We start from the raw sequence: 15,192 nt of genomic DNA, 5'->3' as shown, positions 1-15,192 counted from the left end.
TATTTAACAATTTTAATAACTTCCAGTCACCATTTCCCAATTCCTTTAGCTGGGATCCAGTCCCCATGGGCACAGAGAATACCGAGAATTTGCCCCTTTTGGGTGGGACAGTCTATTCTACATAGGTGTTATCAAATCATTAGGGTTCATCGGTGCTGGACAGCCATTGTGATTTGAGATGCAGACACTTGTACTGGTGAATGCCTGGCAGGAACTCATGGCATCTCCCCAGTCATACCACAATGTGCTTGTACTCCCATGTCACCCCCTGGCCAAATGCATGCGACTGCATTTGCTCTCTGTTTGTGGTGGCTCTTCAGGGACATGGCCTCCAGCCAAGTTACACATAGTCTTTATGAGAAATATAAGTAACCAAACCCCTTCTGGGATACAGGTCCAACAAGGGTATCTTTCAATACCCTTTTTAATGTCTCTCTGTTTTTCCCTACTCTGGGGTAGAGTGGTCCCCCAAGGTCCTTCCCTGAGGGCCACATCTTTGCTCTGACAGGGTCTTTCTGGCCCCAGCTCTTCATTTGGGTAACTATAGTTTAGTTCTACCCTCTGAAGTTCTTCACTGTCCAGGAGACTTCCCCACTGGGGTTAAAGAAGGCTGGAGGAACCCTGGCCTGCTCTCCTCTCTGGGTCCAATCCCAGGGACCCTGTAGATATCAGTTGTCTGCAATGTCCCTTTAAATAACTGCATCACTGCTATAATTCTCTGGACTGCTTCCCAATAGCCCCAGTGCATGCTTCACCCTTACCTCAGGGCCTTGTCCGAGTGGAGTCTCAGCAACTAGCCCAGAGCACCATCTGCTCTTTTCTATCTCTAGCAAGGAACTGTCCTTGTTCGGGTCCTGAAGCTCTTCTTATACTGACCTATTAGGCTCTGATTGGCTGTGTCCCACACAGCCACTCTAGGCAGCTCAGTGGAACTCCCCTGCACTTTTCTGGGGCAGGATCACAAGGCCTCCAGCAGGGGGCCTCAGGGTCTCATCCACCCTGTCACACACTTCACCCCTCAGACTATGTCTACACAACCCTATTCTTCCAGAAAAATCTACACAACTTGTGAACCACAATTTGCATAGCATTTTCCTCTTCTTTTTTACGGAGGAGGCTTTTCTGACATTTGGCCCATCTAAACTGGGCCAAACAGTGGGGAAAAAACCCTTTTTCAGAACATCCTTTTTTCCCTGTAAAATGAGTGTCTGCTCTCTCAGAAAAAATTTGGAAGAGCAGATGTGTTCCCTGGATGCGGCAGAGTTTTTCCAGGATAAAACTATAGTGTAGACATCGCCTCAGATGACAGAGAGGTAGTGCTCTTGCAGGTAATGTGTTTGCTTGCCCAATCTTTTCCCCTAATTTAGCAGGGTATTTACTCTCTCCAACCACTTTGTCTGGAGAGTTCCTTTGCACGTGCCCCCATCTGTGAGTGTTCTCCTTCCCTAGCCTGTCTTACCCAGGGAGCTTTGGTAGTCCTTGCTCTGGTTTCTCAGAGTTTCCCTGCCAGGCCTCTCTGTCTGGAAAGATTTGTCAGTCTGTCACCACAGTGGATGAGAGTCTTCTCCCTCTGGACTTTCCGCCTGGAGAGCTATTGACAGTACTCTCTGCCCTTCCTGTGGTGCAAAGCTGACCTTACTTAGACGATTGAAGCAATCATTAACCAAAGTGTACTCTTGGAAACTGAAACCTTTTGAAATTTAAAGCTGCCATCCCATCATATGATTTGCAGCTGTGTGACTCATTTGTGTGTGTTCAAGAATCCAAAGTAAAGCATTATTGGCATTAAAATTCCAGTCAGCCACTGGCGCTGATGTATGATGATCTGTCTGGTTCTTGGGTGCTAGAATTGAAGATGCAGCCCTCCCCCTGGGAGCAGCAAAACGATTTGTTCAAATAAACAACATTAATTTGCCCTCAATGAGTCTATGATCCTAGCAACACAGGCAGACTGAAGGCAAAGCACTTGGAGAGCCAATCCCTGGAGTTATAATACTTGGAGACTGTTAATTTTTCAGTTACATCATCTCCGATTCATAGATAGCAAGATCACTTGGGTTATACAGTTTGATCTATCTGTCGCTGGCAGGACATCTAAACATTACATTATTCCCATTCCCTTCTTAACTAATTTGTCCCATCTTCTTCTGTGTTTCTTCATTACTAAGCTCACCCCTATGTTGTTTTGTTGACCTCACAGCTGTTACACCTGGGATATTTTTGTGTCTTCATGCTGGGAACCATTCAAAACAAAAGAGCGGAAAAGAGCGTCTAGATTGGCACGGACACTTTTGTGCAAAAGCACTTTTTGTGGAAAAGTGTCCGTGCCAATCTAGACACGGTTTTGCGCAAGAAAGCCCCAATCGCCATTTTCGCCATCAGGGCTTTTTTGCGCAAAACACTTTTTATCTGTTTACACTGGTCCTCTTGTGCAAATACATTTGTGCAAGAGGGCTTTTTCCCAAATGGGAGCAGCATAGTATTTGCGCAAGAACACTGACAATCTTACATTAGATCATCAATGTTCTTGCGCAAATTCAAGCGGCCAGTATAGACAGCTGGCAAGTTTTTCCGCAAAAGCGCTTGCTTTTGCGGAAAAACATGCCAGTCTAGACGCAGCCGTTGTAAATAGAAAAGGTGCAGAAAAAGTTTCCTAAAATATTTATTCCAAGGATTGTGCCCTTTTCTTACTGGGATCAGTAGGGGAGTCAAAGGGAGTAGGCCCCTTTCCAACTCCATGAGTAACAACAAAGAGGGATGTGGAAATCTGTTACCCATCTTCAGATAATCCCCACTATGGGCAAATATGTGGGGTTGGGGGAACTGACGAGATATCCTGGCCTGATCCTCTACTTCCTGGTCATAGTAATTGTAAACACAAAATACTTTCACTCAGCCAGAGAACACAGTACCTCCTGCTGCATGACTTCTTCATCGTATTTCAGAGAGGACTGCCCATCTAATAAGCCACCAACAGCAACTATCTTAGATGGAGGTGAGAAACACAACAGCATCCTTCCAAGATTCCAGTCTATTTACATAAATAGCAGTAGGATGTATTGGCTGCAATCAGTTCAATCACCTGTAAATCCATACCTGGCACTTTCTGGATGAGGAGAGATCAGATACCTTCATTTTTTGAGGAATAAGGGCTCTTGCACAAAAAGGTTTTTTCTTGCTAAATGGACCCGTCTATGCTGCATTTTTTTGCGCAAAAACCTCTTCCACAAAAAGCATCAGAAGAGAATATGTAAATGCAGTGCAAGACATTGCTAATGAGCACTTCATTTACATTTCCTCTTCCACAAGAGGGATGCAGTGTAGACGTAGCGTGTGTGGGTTACATAATAAGAAGAAGCGATAAGGAGTCCTATGGCACCTTATAGACTATCAGATTTATTGGAGCATAAGATTTAGTGGGCAAAGACCCACTTCATCAGATGTATATAGTGGAAATTCCAGGGGCAGGTATAAATATACAGGTATAAGAAAAGAGTACCAATCAAGAGTAAGGCTGGAGATAATGAGATCAATTCAGTCAGGCCCACGTATAGCAGCTGATGTGGAGGTGTGAACACCAAGAGAGGAGAAACTGCTTTTGTATTTGGCTAGCCATTCAGTCTTTGTTTAATCCTAAACTGATGGTATCAAATTTGCAGATGAACTGTAATCAGAAGAGTGTTTCCTGAATCCTTCTCAGACAGGCTTCAAGACAGCACGTGGACTAGAGATGGCACTTGCTGTTCTAACGGATGTCCTTCTTCCAGCCAGCAATTAAGAAAGTACAAGCATATACTTCTTAGTGGAGCACTCTAAGGCATCTGATTGCAGCTGATCACCAGATATTCCTATACCACTTACAAGAAGTTGTTGAGTTTCATGGAAACATTATGAAGTCTCAGGCCTGAATGCATGCTGTCATCCTGAGCAACTCTTCCTCCTTCTCCTAAGTCCTCATTGGATTCCCATAAGGTTCTATCCTCTCCCTAATATTACTTAGTGGCTACGTCTATATTGCATCCCTTTTTCTGAAAAGGGATGCAGATTAGACGTATCGCAATTGCTAATGAAGTGGGGATTTAAATCTCCCCCGCTTCATTAGCATAAAAATGGCTGCCGCTTTTTTCGGCACAGAGCTTTGCCGGAAAAAAGCACCAGTCTAGTTGCGGATCTTTCGGAAAATAAAGCCTTTTCCGAAAGATCCCTTATCCCTTATTTTAAGAGGGATAAGGGATCTTTCAGAAAAGGCTTTATTTTCCGAAAGATCCGCGTCTAGACTGGCGCTTTTTTCCGGCAAAGCTCCGTGCCGAAAAAAAGCGACAGTCATTTTTATGCTAATGAAGCGGGGGAGATTTAATTCCCCGCCTCATTAGCAATTGCGATATGTCTAATTTCCATCCCTTTTACGAAAAAGGGATGCAATCTAGACGTAGCCAGTATGTAAATGGCTCCATCAGGAGAGGTGGTGGGTCAACAGGGGTTGGAGTGCTGGCCATACAAAAGACAAACCCACCTTGCATTATTCTGTCGGTGAACTGAGAAGTTCAGTTTGGGGTGCTATCAGTTCTGCAGCACTATCTTCACTTTAAAAAGCTGAAATAAATACTACTACTACTATAGGTTTTCAAGCCAATTAAATGTATAAATGACTTCCCATGCTTTTCCACTGGGAGAGCAAAACCAAGCCCACACTGCAGTACAAATTGCACGGTGCACTTAGATGTAACTCCTGCCTGCTGCATCCGCCTGAAGATCAGCAACATTAACAAACATGTTAATGGTGCAATAGAGCTCCCCTAACCATTTCTGGAGGGAAAGCGGGGGATGATTTGATTCCTATTTTATCACAATTTATGTCAGCATAAAAGTTATCGAGATTGCCAGAAACTAAAAGAACATGATGTAGAATCACAGGAAAAAGTGTAAAATCAATATCCCCGGGTTTTTGAATGCTGCGCTATAATCCCCAGTCAGTGCTATATTTTATGTATATAACTGAGACATTGAAGTTGGCTGGTCTTTAACCCGTGGAGTCCCCACTAGAACAATTGCTACAGAGATGCAGCAGGCCCAGTTAATAACTGCATTGTGGCCCCGTTGCAGGCATGAGGGAAATTCCCCAGTGCATTAGACATCTGCAGGAGATATAGAGCCTACTTATCTGTGTACTCTCTTCCTCCCCTGGAGAGATCTGAGTACAAGTGATGGACTAGGGTGAGGAGAGAGCATCCGGGCATGAGCTAGTGTGGCCAGAGGTGGGCTTGGGTAGTAATGTCTTTCCACATTGTGAAGTGCAATTTGCGTAGCTTTTTCTGATAAAGCCCCAGAGTCTAGACTTAGCCCATGAAACAGCCTTCTGGAGCTGATTTGCAATACTCCTCCCTTGAGTGCATTCCAGGGCTTCCTCCACACCGACTTCTACTATCACATCAGTGCTAAAACGAAGTCCCTTAAAAATTTCATCTGGTTCTACTGATCTTCCCAGCAGGAGCTGGGCTCCCCATTTGAAGAATATGGTGTGTTTCTGGAACCAGGAATCGCTCTACAACTGGAATGCAACTTTCCCTGAGTGCGCTCACTGTGGCTGACAGACGGTACAATTTTTAGGGATACTAGGACTTAGTTAGTTAGTAGTTAATACGTTTTCAAGAAACATATGTTGGCACTACATTGCATTGACAATATGCAGTCAGCCACCATCTGGATCACTTATATGCTACGGCCATTTCTCTACCTTATGTCGGCTGATTGCATGCTCCTTTGGGTAGAAACTGTATCTTTTTTGTGTCCGGAAAGTCCTAGGACTTTATGAGCGTTACTTCAGATTCCTTCCATCAGTATTGCTTGGCCTCTTGAACAGAACGTGTTCCAGGGTGAAAGTAATTCAAATTTCTTATAGGTAATGTAGTATTGCAACACCCCACCCTGGTGGGGGGGGGGGGGCTTCAGCACAGGAGGGTGTGGAGGGGAGGTTGCACTACAACTGTACCTGTAAGAAATGTAAGTATGGGGTGGAGTGTGATGGGTTCAAGGCAGGGGTTGGAGACTGTCAAGGTGCAAAAGGGCTCAGGGAATGTAGGGGATACAGGAGTCAGGGTTAGAGGTGTAAGGGAGACCTCAAGACAAGGGGTTGGTGCATGTGTGTGTGTGTGTGTGTAGGAGGGTGCAGGGAGTCCAATGGGAGGGATTGAAGCTGTTCCCCTTCTCATCACTGTCAAGGAGCAAGAGGAAAGTGTACAGCTCACCTGAGCCCTGCCCTTCCCAGCCAGAGGGAGAGGAATGAAGCAAACTGCATTTTCTCCTGGCTCCATGACGGTGACAAAGAGGAACACAAGCAGCATCCTGGTATGGATCTGAGGGACTTCAGCCTCCACATGCCCTCCATAAATGGCACCCTGGGGGGAGGCCTGCGGCTGATGCAGTCTCAAACTGATGGGGGGGGTCTCGTCCCCAACCATCTCCTTTCACCTGCCCTGCTGCTTAGGGCAGCAGCCTGCAGGACAGCTCCGGGAGGCAAGCTGGGAGCGCATCACATCTCCTCCTGCAGCCGAGCACCCCACCCCACCATCTCCTTCTTGCCAAGCAGTACATGGGGGTGCACCGCCTTCCTTTCACCTGTGCATGGTACACAAATGCCAGTCCATATCAGCAGCATGTAGGGGCAAGGTAGGGTTGAGGAAAGAAGGTTTGCCTGCCTCTCACAATTGGCCAAGAGAAATGCTTTTCACGAGCTCCTCCTTACATTAAGGATGCATGCTCTCTCTTGGGAACAAGTGAGGTCAACAGCATCCAGCTGCAAGAGGAACACCAGGCCAAAACCTTAGAGTGAGGTTGTATCAGGAGATCTGAGCCAATACTAATTTTTAGCATCTCGGAACTAGAGAAGGCCCTTGCTTTTCAGCTCGGTGTTCGAACCAGCCTTGCTTCTTTGTACCGATGCTCACAGCAGCTGCCCTGCCAACCTACTTAGTGAAACCAATAAAGCATCTTTACAGCACTGCCTCACCACGGCCACTATTGATTCACTTGCATGTGCTACCTCCACAGTAAAAGGTTGCTAGGATTTACTTTCTCTGCTCTGCCTTTCTCCAGGCTGTCATTACTCAGTATAAAATCCCCTTAACCCGGTAGAGTTGTTGCTCTTGCTAATACTGCTTTAGCAAATTATCGATCCAAATGATGAGAACAGGAATCATTTGCTCCTATTGCACAATGTGCAATTGGATCTACATTCTGCCCCAGTAATTTTGTCTATAGATCTTTCACTAGGACTAGACAAATGGACCATAAAACACATACACACAGACACACACACACGCACACACGCACAGACACACACACAACTGGAAGGGTGCCACTGAGGTTGAGGATGCACTTGAGCTGAATTCAACCTTTAGTAGTATTTTTCAGTTTCTGCTTGTCTTTGGAGCTCTATGTCTTTTTTTTTTAACCTTTGTCTGGCAAAGGCATCAAGTCAGCTTTCCAATCCAAATGAACCTTTGTACAACCCATCAGCAGCCTGGACATCTACATGAGGACAATTTAATGTCAACAACCTGAAAATAAGAATAGACGGACAATGCAAAGATATATTGGAGAACCAATAGAGAAGTTTGAGTCTCAGGTTGCCCCAGCTAAGCTATTCCTTCTAGCTACCCAATGGAATTCACAAACCATAGTGCCCCTATGGAATTTGACTGAGTGATGATACATTTTCATCCATCTTATGTCCCAGTCAACACCTCAGTCCAGAGCCCAAAGGCCAATATTTTCAGTTGAGGGTGAAGCTGAGGTAACTAAGTCCACCATTAGATACGTCGGTGTAAGCAGATTTTGCAGAGACAATGCAACCACAGCTCTTTCAAAAGCTAAACTTAGCACCTCTAAAAATCAGTTCACTCATCTAGCAAGCTCAGAGTTCGCAGGAACTGCAGGCCTGACAGACTTTTTTTGTTTCTGCATTGTAGTGGGGGTGTCTTCCATTTCAGGACAAATGGAGGAAGGGTCATCCAAGGTTGGCCCCATATTTCATTTTTGCAAAGCTGCAAAATCTTGAACCAAGTTCTCCAATCACTTTGAATAATGAAACTGTTAAAACAGTCTCCATCTTTTGCTGTTTGGGTTTATACTTACTAGTTCCTTCAACTCTGGCATGGAGATTCTCCACTGGATTGGCTTCACTACATCAGCCATGGAGCGTTTAGAATGAATATGGAACCAACATCACCTCAGCACAGCAACCAAGTTCAGGATCCAGTCAATCTTATCATACCTGTACTGATGGATGGCTGTGAAACATGGACCCTACACCGCTGAGATTGAGAAGTTGGAGGCTTTCCATACAAAAATGCCACTGTCATATATTGGGCATAAAATGGTATGACATAATCTGTAATGCAATTGTTTATGATTGCTCCAATCTACAGACTACTGGGCCATTGTCCATAGATGTCGCCATGTGCCTTTTGGACATGTACGAGAATGCCACAAGACATTCCAGCAAACACTGTTCTCCAGGTGACTTGTAACATCTGGAACAAAATTCCAGACACCAAGGAGTGGAGGTGGCCAAGAGGCAAACCTCCTATGACATGTACCCAGCAAATGTAATCTGGTGTTGGACTCTTGGGCCATCACGCCCTTACAGCTGCAGAGAAACAGACCAAATAGAGAAGGATCATTATGGCTAACTATGTGACTAAGCATTGAAGACTTCAAGGCAAATTTTGCCATTCCTGGTGAGTCCATGTGAAACCTTTGGAGTGAAAAAAACTTTCCCCTGAACAACAAATTTTTAGCAATGAAAAGTGCAAGTGTAGACAGAACTCTTACAGACGAAGCTGCACTCCTCATTGGAGGTGGTTTTAAAGAGGGGCTATACCGTGTACCTTATAATGACATGGCTGCATTGGTACAGCCATGCCATAATAAGTATCCTGGTGTAGCCTCTCTTTAGTATCCTATTCAGCAAGTATCTCCATTCATTTCCATGGCTTTCACATTATAAGTTCTCCCACTGTAATCTTCCTAGCTGGAGCATTAGTGCATACTGAAAGTCACTTTTAGACAGGATGGTGAGAGACTTAACCCTTGAACTGATGACCCATTCGTTAAATAGTCAAACATATATAATGGTGGAGGACTATTTAAGATTTCTCTTCCCCACAGCTTCAATTAAAAGTTCCTCATTTTCATCCCCACATTCTTTATGATTCACGTATGCCAACATAACATAACTTTTCTTAAGTACTATGAACAGTATAATGACATTTGTAGTGCAGTTGCTATTAGTAAAACAAAGTTTAGATCATGTTTATTTAGTGCCGTTGCTAGAACAAAATGAACTTTTATCATAATCTCTCCTAGATGCAAGTTAAATATATTTTAAGTGTCAGAATGAAAGCCTAATGTACTTTCCATAAAGAACTGTATGCATTAGTCTCCATTGACCAATAACAAATACATATTTAATCATGTGATGAAGACTATCTGTCTTAAAAATGAACTAGATAGAAATAAGTGTCATGTTATGTGTTATTTTTGTAGTTAATGGGAAGGAACATCTATGCATTTTTTCTGTCCTGTGCTTACAAGTCCTTTGAAGTAAGGACAATATATATCTCAACTGTAAAGCTTAATGGCTTTGGCTTAGCAAAACATGCTTGATTACTTTTAATGAAGAGTTCTGAAATGAAATAAGAAAGACATTTCCTTAATTACATCATGAATGGGGAGAAAATCTTAATCACATTTGACGGCAGATAACTAGACTCGTGACTCTCACGACAAGACGTAAACCTGCAAATGGAGGTTGCAACCAGGCTAAAGGGATTTATGCAGGCATGATGAAGCTGAAGAAGTCCAGGATGTTCAAAGCACAGGGAGGAAACAGGCTGCATCTCTTGCAGCGATTGCAAGGAAGAGAGTCTTCTTCCAATAATCAAAATTCCACAGAGGTGACATCAACACCCTTATGACTTTTACATCTTCCCGTCTCAAAACTTAGATTTCCCTATATTGGCTTGCATCTCACTCTCAAGTTTAGTATAAGGGGAGTAGCCATGTTAGTCTATAGCCACAAAAACAACAAGGAGACCTGCGGCACTTTAAAGACTAGCAGATTTATTTGGGCATATGCTTTCATGGGCAAAAGCCCACTTTGTCAGATGCATGACAAAGCTTATGCCCAAATAAATCTGGTAGGGCTCAGCTTCACAACACCTGTAGCTCAAAATAAGCTATGCAATTTGGCATTGTCTACACAGCACCTATTTCTAAATAAATTGCTATTCAAAAACACCTCTTACTCCTTGTAGAATGAGGTTTACAGGGATGTCAGAATAGCGAGCCTGTCATATTTAGAAATAATGAACTTGCTGTTAAGACATGGGATAGCTATTTTAGAATACCAGCAGTATCCCGAAATAGCACTGCAGTGTAGACATGGCCTTAGTCTTTAAAGTGCCACAGGACTCCTCATTGTGTTCTCAAGTTTAAGTCCTAGTTTGGGCCAAATTGCCAGCCCAAAATAAAGTTTCTGAAAGTCAGACAGGTTCTTAGAAGAAGAATAAGCAGGTTATACCAAAACTAGCACCTGAACAAACCTACACTCCCCACGTTACAATTTGGGTTTGAGAAATGACAAACTCCCAGGCTACTTCTACACTGCAGAACTATTTTGGAATACCGGACGTATCCCAAAATAGCCATCCTGCATCTTAACAGCAAGCCCATTATTTTGAAACATAATGGGCTTGCTATTCTGATGTCCCTGTAAACCTCATTCCACGAAGAGTAAGGGATGTTTCGGAATAGCGGGTTATTTCGAAATTTGGCACTGTGTAAAACGCACCAAATTACAAAATAAGCTATTTCAAAATTGTCTCGAAATTAGCTATGTAATTTGTGTAGCTCAAATTGCGTAGCTTATTTTGAGTGACAGGTGCAGTGTAGATATACCCCCAAGGTGAAATAAACAGTTAAACATTGATGATATATCTTGTGAATGTCTTATGATGCAGGGTGTTTTTTGTAAAGCCTGAACTCCTACAGTCATGGACTTGACTGTCAATCTCAGCTTTCATTTAATATTAGCCTTTCCACTTCCACAGGAAAGCCTGGGTCCTTGAAGCAAGTGCATGCAAAGGCTCAAAAAAAAAAGTAAATCAAAACAGTTCCAAAATGATTCTTTTAAATCTCATGATTTTGAAGCCAATTCTCAGCTTTTGCCTATTATTTTGGACCATTGAGTGCTGGCAACCCTGAGTGACTTACTAAGTCTAAGCTAATTCATTTGTAATATATGTCAAGGGCCGTGAAAGTGAAAGTGTTTGTCCAGTAGCAGCTCAACCAAGTTTGATTTCCTGAAATGTTGGTGTCTCTCCAAACTAGATGCTTCCTGAATCCTGTCCCTGTTCTTCCAGTCTATTTCCCCATGCTACATGAGATACTTCCTGCACTTGCCACCCTTAAAATGGATTGAGTGATTCAAGAATCCAGATAGAGCGGCGAGGAGTCCTGTGGCACCTTACGGTATGTCTACACTACAGCACTAATTCAAACTAACTTAGTTCGAATTAGTTAATTCGAACTAAGGTAATTCAAACTAACAAATCCAGACTAAAACACTAGTTCGAATTAGCATTTTGCTAATTCGAACTAGCATGTCCACACAGAGTGGACCCTGAAGTGGGGTTAAGGATGGCCGGAAGCAGTGCCGGCAGGGCATCAGATGAGGACTTAGAGCGTGGAGCTACTGCTGTGCTTAAAGGGACCCGACCCCCATCCCGGACAGACAATTCTCAGGGGTGCCCCGCTTGCAAAGCAGTCCTGGCTTGGATTGCCTGGAGTGCCCACACTGGGCACATCACACCACTCGGCCATCAGACCGGCTGCACTTGCCGCAGGCTGCCATCTGGGGAGAGGGGGCAATTGGGGGGCTGCAGGAGAGCTTCCACCCCCAGAAGCCCACAGAGCCAGCCCAGTCCTCCCCATCGGGGGCTCGTACCCCATTCCTCCCTCACCTCCTTCCACTTACCCCTCCCTAGGCCCCCTTCCTGATGTACAAAATAAAGGACAATTGTGTTCAAAAATAGAATCTCTTTTTATTGAACAAAACTGGGGGAGACTGGGAAAAGGAGGTGGGAGAGGGGAAGAGAGAGGGTGGGAGAGGGGAGGGCAACTACAATGATGAGGGGTTTGGAACAGGTCCCATATGAAGAGAGGCTAAAGAGACTGGGACTTTTCAGCTTAGAAAAGAGGAGATAGAGGGGGGATATGATAGAGGTCTATAAAAGCATGAGTGGGGTATAGAGGGTACATACAGAAAAGTTCTTTATTAGTTCCCATAATAGAAGGACTAGAGGACACTAAAGGAAAGGAATGGGTAGCAGGCTTCAGACTAGTAACAGAAAGTTCTTCTTCACAAAGCAAAGAGTCAACCTGTGGAACTCCTTGCTGAAGGAGGCTGTGAAGGCTAGAACTAGAACAGAGTTTAAAGAGAAGTGAGATAAAGTGATGGAGGTTGGGTCCATGGAGTGGTATTAGCCAGGGGGTAGGAGTGGTGTCCCTGCCCAAAGTTTGTAGAAGGCTGGAAAGGGATGGCACGAGACAAATGGCTTGGTCACTGTCTTCAGTCCATCCCCTCCAGGGTCCCTAAGGTTGGCCGCTGTCGGCAGACAGGCTACTGGGCTAGATGGACCTTTGGTCTGACCATTGTAAGACCAAGTACATCCATTGTAAGCTCAGGTCTCAGGGTCGGGGGTCTCAGTGGACCACCTTGATTTTCATGCACACCTGCTCCTGGGTGGCCAGGCTGGCAGCTCTCCTGCCCTAGACGGCCACTTTCCTGCACCTAGTGCGGAGGTCATGGATGAGGTCCACGATGTCTGCACTAGACCAGGCGGGTGCCCGTTTCTTGCGGTCCTGGGCAAGCTCCTGGGAGCCGCCAGCCTGGTCCCGGGAAGAGAGGGAGGGCTGGGGGGCATCGGGTGGCTGGCTCAAGCTGTGCCAGGTGCAGGATCTGCTGGCTGGGTGCTGGCAGGCTTGCACCTGGCACGGGCATCGTAGCCAGCCCGTGCCCCTTTAAAGGGTCTGGGGCCGGGAGGGGGGCAATAGAGTTTCCCTGGTGTTGGCCAGAGTGGCCAGCAGGGAAAGCTGGGGAGGACTAGCCTCCCACTAGTTTGAACTAAAGGGCTACACACCCCTTAATTCGAACTATTAAGTTCGAACTAGGCTTAATCCTCGTAGAATGAGGTTTACCTAGTTCGAACTAAGCACTCCACTAGTTCGAATTAAGTTCGAACTAGAGGAGCGCTTGTGTTGCGCCTATCAAAGTTAATTCGAACTAACGTCCATTAGTTCGAATTAACTTTAGTGTAGATGCATCTGATGAAGTAGGTCTTTGCCCATGAATGCTTATGCTCCTACACTTCAGTTAGTCTATAAGGTGCCACAGAACTCCTCACCGCTTTCGCAGATTCAAACTAACACAGCTACCCCTCTGATACAAGAATCCAGTTGACTTCTTACTGAAGTTTATTCCCAAACTTGATCTTCTCAGGTCTAAGCATAAGGTTATCTCTGTTTTTAATAGGTTCTGGCCAAAACCCACTAATGGCATGTCTACACCAGGAAATTATTTCAAAATAACGTATTTTGAAATCATAACTCCCAAAATAACTATTTCAAAATAGCGTTTTTCACACTAGAGGCAAGCTCTGAAATTAGTCTGAGGCACGGTCTCTTAGGCTACATCTACATTGAACTTTTTTTTCAGAATAAACTGTTCCGGAATAGTTATTCCGAAATAGCTTATTTTGAAATAGGACTTCGATACTGCAGGGAAGCCTCAAAATTAGTCAAAGGCAGGCTTCCCTAATGTAGACGTGGTTTCTCAATTTAGAGCCCTAGGAGGAATAACTTAGAGTGGCTGTGATGAGGGGCTGTTTCGAAATAGCAGCATGGAGCGTTTACACATGCCTTATTTCAAAATAGCTATTTTGGAATAAGCATTATTCCTTGTAGAATGAGGTTTACAGATTTTGGACTAAGCCGTCCATTATTTCAAAATTATTTCAAAATAACAGAATGGCTGTGTAAATGCTCACGTTGTCATTTCAAAATAATGCTAGTTATCTCGAAATAACGGTGCAGTGTAGACGCACCCTTAAAGTGGAGGTGCTATCTTAATGTAGAGCCCAAAGAAGCACTGGGGAACAATTTCTTTGATTGACTGTGGGGAGTAGTTATTTCAAAATAGCAGCAGTGGAGCATCCACACTACCACTATTTCAAAGTAACTATTTTGAAATATTCATTATTCTTCATGGAAAGCAGGAGTTAGTATTTTGAAATAACCAAAATAACGGGCTTGGTAGTGTGGATCCTTCGCTGTTATTTTGAAATAACTCCCTAGTGCAGACCAGGGCTAACTGAAGCTAATGGTAGATTCAAAGAAAATTCCACCAACACATGACCCAAAGTAGAAAATAATTAACAAACTAGCCTGTATTCATTCAAGATCAGGGAAACAGGAAAGAGGAAAGGAAATTATCCTGTGGTGTATGCTGTCATCAAGACTCAATAATGCATTTTAATAAAACGAGCATAAATTACCAATTTAACCCTTTCATACACATGCATCTTAGGCCCCCGAGTCTCTATAATAAGCTGCTGGAGGGAAATCAAAGGCATTACAATTCAGAGTCCATTTAAATAAATGGGAAAAAAAGCATAGAGGTATGGAGGAGAAAATAAAAATCACTATTAGTGCAAGTGTCTCCTCCTTCTGACTCCCTCCAAGAATCCTTCCCCCCTGCTCCTCGTCCCATGCACACACACACAATAGAGTTCATATGCTGCCACTGTAAGGCAAAAAAGCCAATGGCCCATTATGTATTCTCTCAGAGTTTTATGGGCAAAAACCAACCAAACAAATCAACAAAAAATAAAACAAAACAACCTAAAATCTTCAGCGCTGTCCTACTTGGCTGATCTACTCTGATTTACTGTTGTGATTGTTGACTAGCTGACCACTGATTTTAGCACAGGGGTATAGTAGTGAGAGATTGACATGGATTTCATTAAAATTCAAGAAACTCAACTCCACAGGGAGCATGACTAACTTCCTTATACATGACAAGAATCCCCACAGATGGTTCTTCACCCTTGCTAAAGGAATTAAGTCTACCAA

The sequence above is a fragment of the Pelodiscus sinensis genome, chromosome 6, assembly GCF_049634645.1.
Source record: "Pelodiscus sinensis isolate JC-2024 chromosome 6, ASM4963464v1, whole genome shotgun sequence".
In the NCBI taxonomy this organism is placed as follows: domain Eukaryota; kingdom Metazoa; phylum Chordata; order Testudines; family Trionychidae; genus Pelodiscus; species Pelodiscus sinensis.
Note: the sequence above shows the minus strand (reverse complement) of the source record.